Genomic DNA, 6,094 nt, shown 5'->3' with positions numbered 1-6,094 from the left:
CTTGATAGATCAAAGGTGAGCATACACACTACCTACAAAAGCAGTTAAACTATACAATGACATATTTTTGGTATTTTGGTTAGTAAATAAAGTAAAATGAAGTATGATACAATCACATGGTGCTTGGTGATCTCTCCCAATGCAAACCCAATGAAAGACGGGTAAGGAGGATGCCAAGGTGTGATCCCAATGCTAATGCATATGATGAGAATAGCATGAGGGATCTTAGGATCAAAATTGGGGTCTTACAACACCAACACACCAAAGTTTTTTAGAAGAACTACGGTGCTCTGATTGTTTTTGATACATAGGCATTGGGTTGCAAACCCTAAGTGAGGGCAATAATAAAAACCCTTTTCTTTTTCTCTGTTAATATTTTGTTTTCATGCATTCCCCTTGCAACCTAGCTTTAGACTTGACACACCCTTTGATTAGAATAACAAGAGTGGATACTGTAGAATACTATAAATGTGAGGGGTGCTAATGCTTTCCCCATGCGTAATTGACTCTCTTACCCATCTCTTGGTTGTGAGACCATTAGATTCATCATTTTGTAGGTTTACTCAGTGTTTCCTTTCCCTCTCTTAGGATAAATAACATTGGTGGCGACTTTATTTTCGTGTACGCGTTTCTCCGAGATGAGACAAGGTGTTATGTAAAAATGTTTTCACACCCCTTCTTGTTTCATATATCTAAATCTAATTCATGTAATAGTAGGATCCACCCAAAAAGTCTTATTTTGATTGTTGTTTGGAACAAATACCTTAGAGAAACATGGTCAATGTATACAATAACTTTAGACCCTAATAAATAATATATAAACTTCAAAAGAATAAAATGTGAATGCATCTTATTCAATAAGTAGTTTTTATGAAGACAAAAGATCTCAAAGAAGAAATTTAACCAAGCTATATCACGTGTAACAATTGAAGATAATCAAGAAATAAGTGAGTGGAAGCATGTCTAAAGGTACTCAATGTAATTTATACTATAAGACATTTTAATACTCAGAAAAAATCATATTTCACTTCATCTACACCCTTCTTACATTATCATTCATATTTATTCATCATGACATTTAAAAATTCATTTTTTAAAGTAATTTGGTAAATTGGTATTCAAATACCATATATGGTATCTGAATACCAGATGAACAAAAGTTAAATTTCCAGTTTTTCAAAGAGTGGTATTCGAATACCATATTTGGTATATGAATACCATGTTTCAAAATTTAAAATTTAAACTTTATTTTAATATGGTATTTTTATACCACATTATGATATCGGAATACCAACCTGAAACCATGCATTTTTTTAGAATCAAAATGTTTCAAAATCATTGCATTGTTTCATAGTTTCATAAGTTTGAATAGTTGCATTGCATCATTGTTCAAAATTCAAAAATCATTGTATTGATTCATGAATGGCTTCTAAAAGAATATGCATCTCTTCATGACAATGTTTCATGAAGTATATAAGATGCACTTTTCAAATATTTAGGTTTACCTCTTGTCGCATCTCGAAAAATATGATCCTTCTTAGGGCGTTCGCACGCTCACAATCCATGGAAAATTGATTCAAACAGAGTCTCCACCGAACTTTATTTATTCCAAAGAATCAAAGGAAAAATATTGATAAAACCCTTAAAATAAAAAGGAAATGGTTGTGGGAACCAAATTCGGGTTCGGGAGTCGATTACGCAAGGGGAAGGTATTAACACCCCTCACATATGTTGTATTCAACAGGAACCTTTTAGTTAAATTTGCAATTGAGTGTTAGCTATTGTTATTTATTTTCTTCAAATTATTGAGCGAGAAAAGAGAAAGAAAGAAAATATTTTTTATAAAGGGGTATCTGACAAGATTTTAAAATCCCGCTCCTATGTATCTCCAGGTACTATGGAGAACTCAAGACTACGTAGTTATTAGTAACAAAGAACTATTGGGTTGCTTGCCTTTAAGGAGTGATCCTTTAGGAATATCTAGTGACTAAACATTTGCTTGTTGCTCACTCTTGGAGGCGAAAGCCTTTGTTTGTTTCACGTCGATATGAATAAATCATACTCGTTTCTAAAAAATGTTTTCGAAGTCGCGTAAGGGCGGAAAATAAGTTTGATGTGTTTGAATGTTTTTAAGTGATTGACGAATATTCAAACGGTAGGCTAAGTGCGGCCATCACATGAATATTTGGAAAAGAAGAAGAAAATTACTTCCTCTCCAGTCTTTTTTAATCGAATTATTTATGAAATTTGTGTGACGAATCAAGTCGTGTTTCTTTAACAGTCGACGAGTATCCAAACGGTAGGCTAAGTGCGTCCATCACACGAATACTCAGGGAAAAGAGGAAAAAATTACTTCCTCTCTATCGCTACCGGACTTTTCAATCGGATAACGAGGAACTGAATCTTGAACTAATGGATGCCTCCTCAATCGAAGAGAGAAGGAAAAACAGAAGAGTCGCCACCGAATTTTATTTGGTTTACCTCTATCGGAGAGGAGAGGGGAAATAGTCGATAAAACACTCGAAAAAGAGATGTGCATGGGAAGCTCAAAGAAGAATAAGGAATCAGTCTCGCAACTGAGACTTGGATTCGGAAGTCGGTTACGTAAGGGCAAGGTATTGGCACCCCTTACGTCCATGGTACTCCATGGGAACCATCTGGGTTGTTTACGTATGCGGGTATTTACCACATTTATTATTTTATTTTCAAAAGTGTGTCAAAAAATATGTAAAAAGAGTAATGGGACTCTGAGGTTTTTTTATTATTGTGCTCGCCAAGGATTGTGGTCCTTGTACCTATGTATCACTCATCGGGGATGAGGAATCAGAGCTACGTAGTTCGAGTAGAAAATGTTTGTATGTTGGTTGATTTTACATTTGAGAAAAGGGTTTTCGGAGGGGTGCCCTAAGGCACAAAAATAAGGTTTGATGGGTTGTGTTGATTTTACCTTGAATAAGGGTTTATGAAAAGGATGTTTGTGATTAGATTGGATTAAATTCTAGAGGGGAGGAGAATATTCTAGATAATAAGCCAAACGTCTTGCATACAAAATAATCAGAGTAAGGGTAGGAATGCTCCATTATTACTCATTCTCCACCACTTAAGTCTTCTGGTGCATAATATTAATCATAGTTTTATTGTGTTTTGAATTTGATTATGAAAATGTCGATTGACATTGTGATAACACTGAAATTTACCATATTTTCGACTCCGATTTCACATGCATTCTAGTTGTTTTATTATTATTTTGTTGTGTTATTGCTATGTTTTCCTTTGTTTTCAGGTTTTTACTTTAATCGGAGCCCCGATCGAGAAAAGGAGTGAAAAAAAAGCTAAAAACCCTAAAATTCAGCATTTTGTACTTGTGGCCTACCCCATGGCTAGCGCCATAGACCCTGCCATGACGTTTCCAAGCTCAACTTCCCTCAACTTCCACGTTCCCCACTACTTCCACTAAGGCGCCTCATTTTGTGCTTGTGGCGGGCGCCACAAGAGGAAAGTTTTTCCCTCCCATTTTCAAGTTGAAGGGCATCCTTGTCATTTCCATCTTTTTACTTGCTTATAAATAGAAACTCGAAATTACTTTACAATCATCCAAACTTAGAGCAGAGGCAAACTCAGAGCAACTTTGTTTCACTTAGGCATATATTCAGTATTTTAAAGTGGTAATCGCTTCGCATTGGAGTGTTACCACAATTGTGTAATCGAGTCTGTGATAGAGTCTGTAATCGAGTTTGGAGCACTTTGGAAGGAAGTTAATCCTGCCGCCATTTTCATTTCCGCTTTGCAATTTATTCAACCCTCCGATTGGAGCAGGTTTTTATTACTTGTCTTTATCTTATTTATTTTCCCGCATTCGCTTTACTTTATTTATTTTCCTCGCACTCGCTTTAAATTATTTATTTCCTCGCACTCGCTTTACTTTTATTTATTTCCTCGCACTCGCTTTAAATTATTTGTTTCCTCGCACTCGCTTTAAATTATTTATTTTCCGCACTCGCACTACTTTTATTTATTTCTCGCACTCGCACTACTTTTATTTACTTTCCGCACTCGCACTACTTTTATTTAAATTAATGCACTTTTACTTTACCATGTCTAACTAAATCTATAAGGTTAGAATGTAAGAATCGTAATTGAACCGATAATCCGTACAATTGTTCGTAGAAGCACTTAAGGGCTATTTTAACTTTCAACTTAAGTTTTCCCGCACTTCAATTCCGTTGGGTAAGATCGAAAGCCGTCCAACGTCTTTTTAAACTTAATTGTTTTTAACTATTTCAAAAACAGCGAAAGCGCTTTGTTTAGTTCATTAGGAGATTTTAACATTAAGAAGAAAAGAGATTTTAAAACTATTTTCGGACGCGTTTATAAGTTTAGAGTCTGGTTCGTAAGAACCTCTTTTGGTTAAGAAATCCAGGTTATAATACTTTTCAACTTAGTCAAGATACTATATTTCTTAAAAATAGGTTTACTACTCTAACGCAATGCGCGCCTTTTTATAAGGGACAATAAGAGGGTTTGATTAGGGAGTACAACTCGGTTCTGAATACCCGAAAGCGACAGTTCCTGTTAAATTAGTTCTTTTCAAAGTAGGAAACATTGCCCATAAGTAATTCTATTAGCAAGTACTTGGATTATCAATTGATTATGTGAATTACATTCGACCCTGTCTTTATTAATTAATCTTTATTCAACACTTTACTTTTCATTGCACACTCCAAAAACACTTATTTTGATTGCCTTTGATAAACACCATAACAATAGATAACGATAGATTGACACTTGGTCTCTGTGGATTCGATAATCTTTTATATTACTCTGACGCGTTCGTATACTTGCGAAACACCGCATCAAGTTTTTGGCGCCGTTGCCGGGGACCAATTTCGTCAAATTTCATTTTCCTGATGTTATATCGTTTAGACTTAGGCTATTTCCCACCGGTCAATGCGAAGAACTCGCAGCACCGGAAGTTTAAGCTTAGTATACCCTCTGGCGGAACCTGAACGTTACGCTCGCGCACGTTTATTCTTTCATAGAATTAAGAGAGCTATGGCCGAAGATCAAAACCAAAGACCTCTTAAAGATTTCACTCAACCATCTAATGAAGAACCTAGTTCTAGTATAGTAAACCCAACCATCCCAGCTAATAATTTTGAACTTAAAACATCCCTGTTGCAACTAGTGCAACAGAGACAATTCGCAGGTCTCGCTACTGAGAACCCAAACCAACATTTAAAAATATTTCTTCAATTAGCAGACACTTTTAAAACCAATGGAGCTTCTCCTGAGGCAATACGTTTAAGATTATTTCCTTTTTCCCTCATAGATAAAGCCATATCATGGTTAGATTCCCTTCCACCCAATTCCATTACGACTTGGGATAACCTTATAAGAGTTTTTCTTGCTAGATATTTTCCCCCGAGTAAGACCGTCGTTCTTCGAAACCATATAACTAGATTTACCCAAAACCAAGGAGAATCGTTGTTCGAAGCTTGGGAGAGATATAAAGAGTTGTTACGAGCATGCCCACATCATGGCTTAGAAAATTGGTTAATCATTCTAACCTTCTATAATGGACTTCATTACAACACAAAGATGACCATCGACGCTGCCGCAGGCGGTGCTCTGATGAACAAACCTTATCCTGAAGCTAGTGCCCTCATCGAAGATATGGCTCAAAACCATCAATCATGGGGAGTCGAACGAGCGACAGTTGAGAAGAAGGAAGCCCAAGGAGGAGTGCATGAACTAAGCTCTATAGACATGATGCAAGCTAAAATGGACGCATTAGCCCTCAAAGTCGAGCATATGTGCATAAACCCGAATATTGTAGCCGCAGTTTCATCGGATTGTGAGATATGTGGAACCAAAGGACACCAATCCGCAGAATGCAGTCTATTAAACGAAACCCACTCTGAGCAAGTGAACTACACCCAAGGGAACCCATATTCGAATACCTATAACCTTGGATGGAGGAATCACCCGAACCTCTCCTATAAAAACAATAACCCTATTCAAAATAATGCACCTCCGAGACCTAGTTATCAAGCCCCTAGATCAAATCAACCTATGCAACTTGTACCATCAAAGC

At 36.4% G+C, this 6,094-nt stretch overlaps 1 non-coding gene across 1 annotated transcript; it reads right to left on the bottom strand.

The window, feature by feature from the left end:
• Positions 1–5,436: 5,436 nt before the first annotated feature.
• On the bottom strand, positions 5,437–5,543 carry LOC127077898 (small nucleolar RNA R71). Its single transcript, XR_007787663.1, has one exon. It is a non-coding gene; the product is annotated as a small nucleolar RNA R71 (small nucleolar RNA).
• Between the last annotated feature and the right edge of the window lie 551 nt (positions 5,544–6,094).

This window comes from Lathyrus oleraceus, chromosome 4 (assembly GCF_024323335.1).
Source record: "Lathyrus oleraceus cultivar Zhongwan6 chromosome 4, CAAS_Psat_ZW6_1.0, whole genome shotgun sequence".
NCBI classification, from domain to species: Eukaryota; Viridiplantae; Streptophyta; class Magnoliopsida; order Fabales; family Fabaceae; genus Lathyrus; species Lathyrus oleraceus.
Note: the sequence above shows the minus strand (reverse complement) of the source record. Positions and strands in the feature narration are given on the sequence as shown.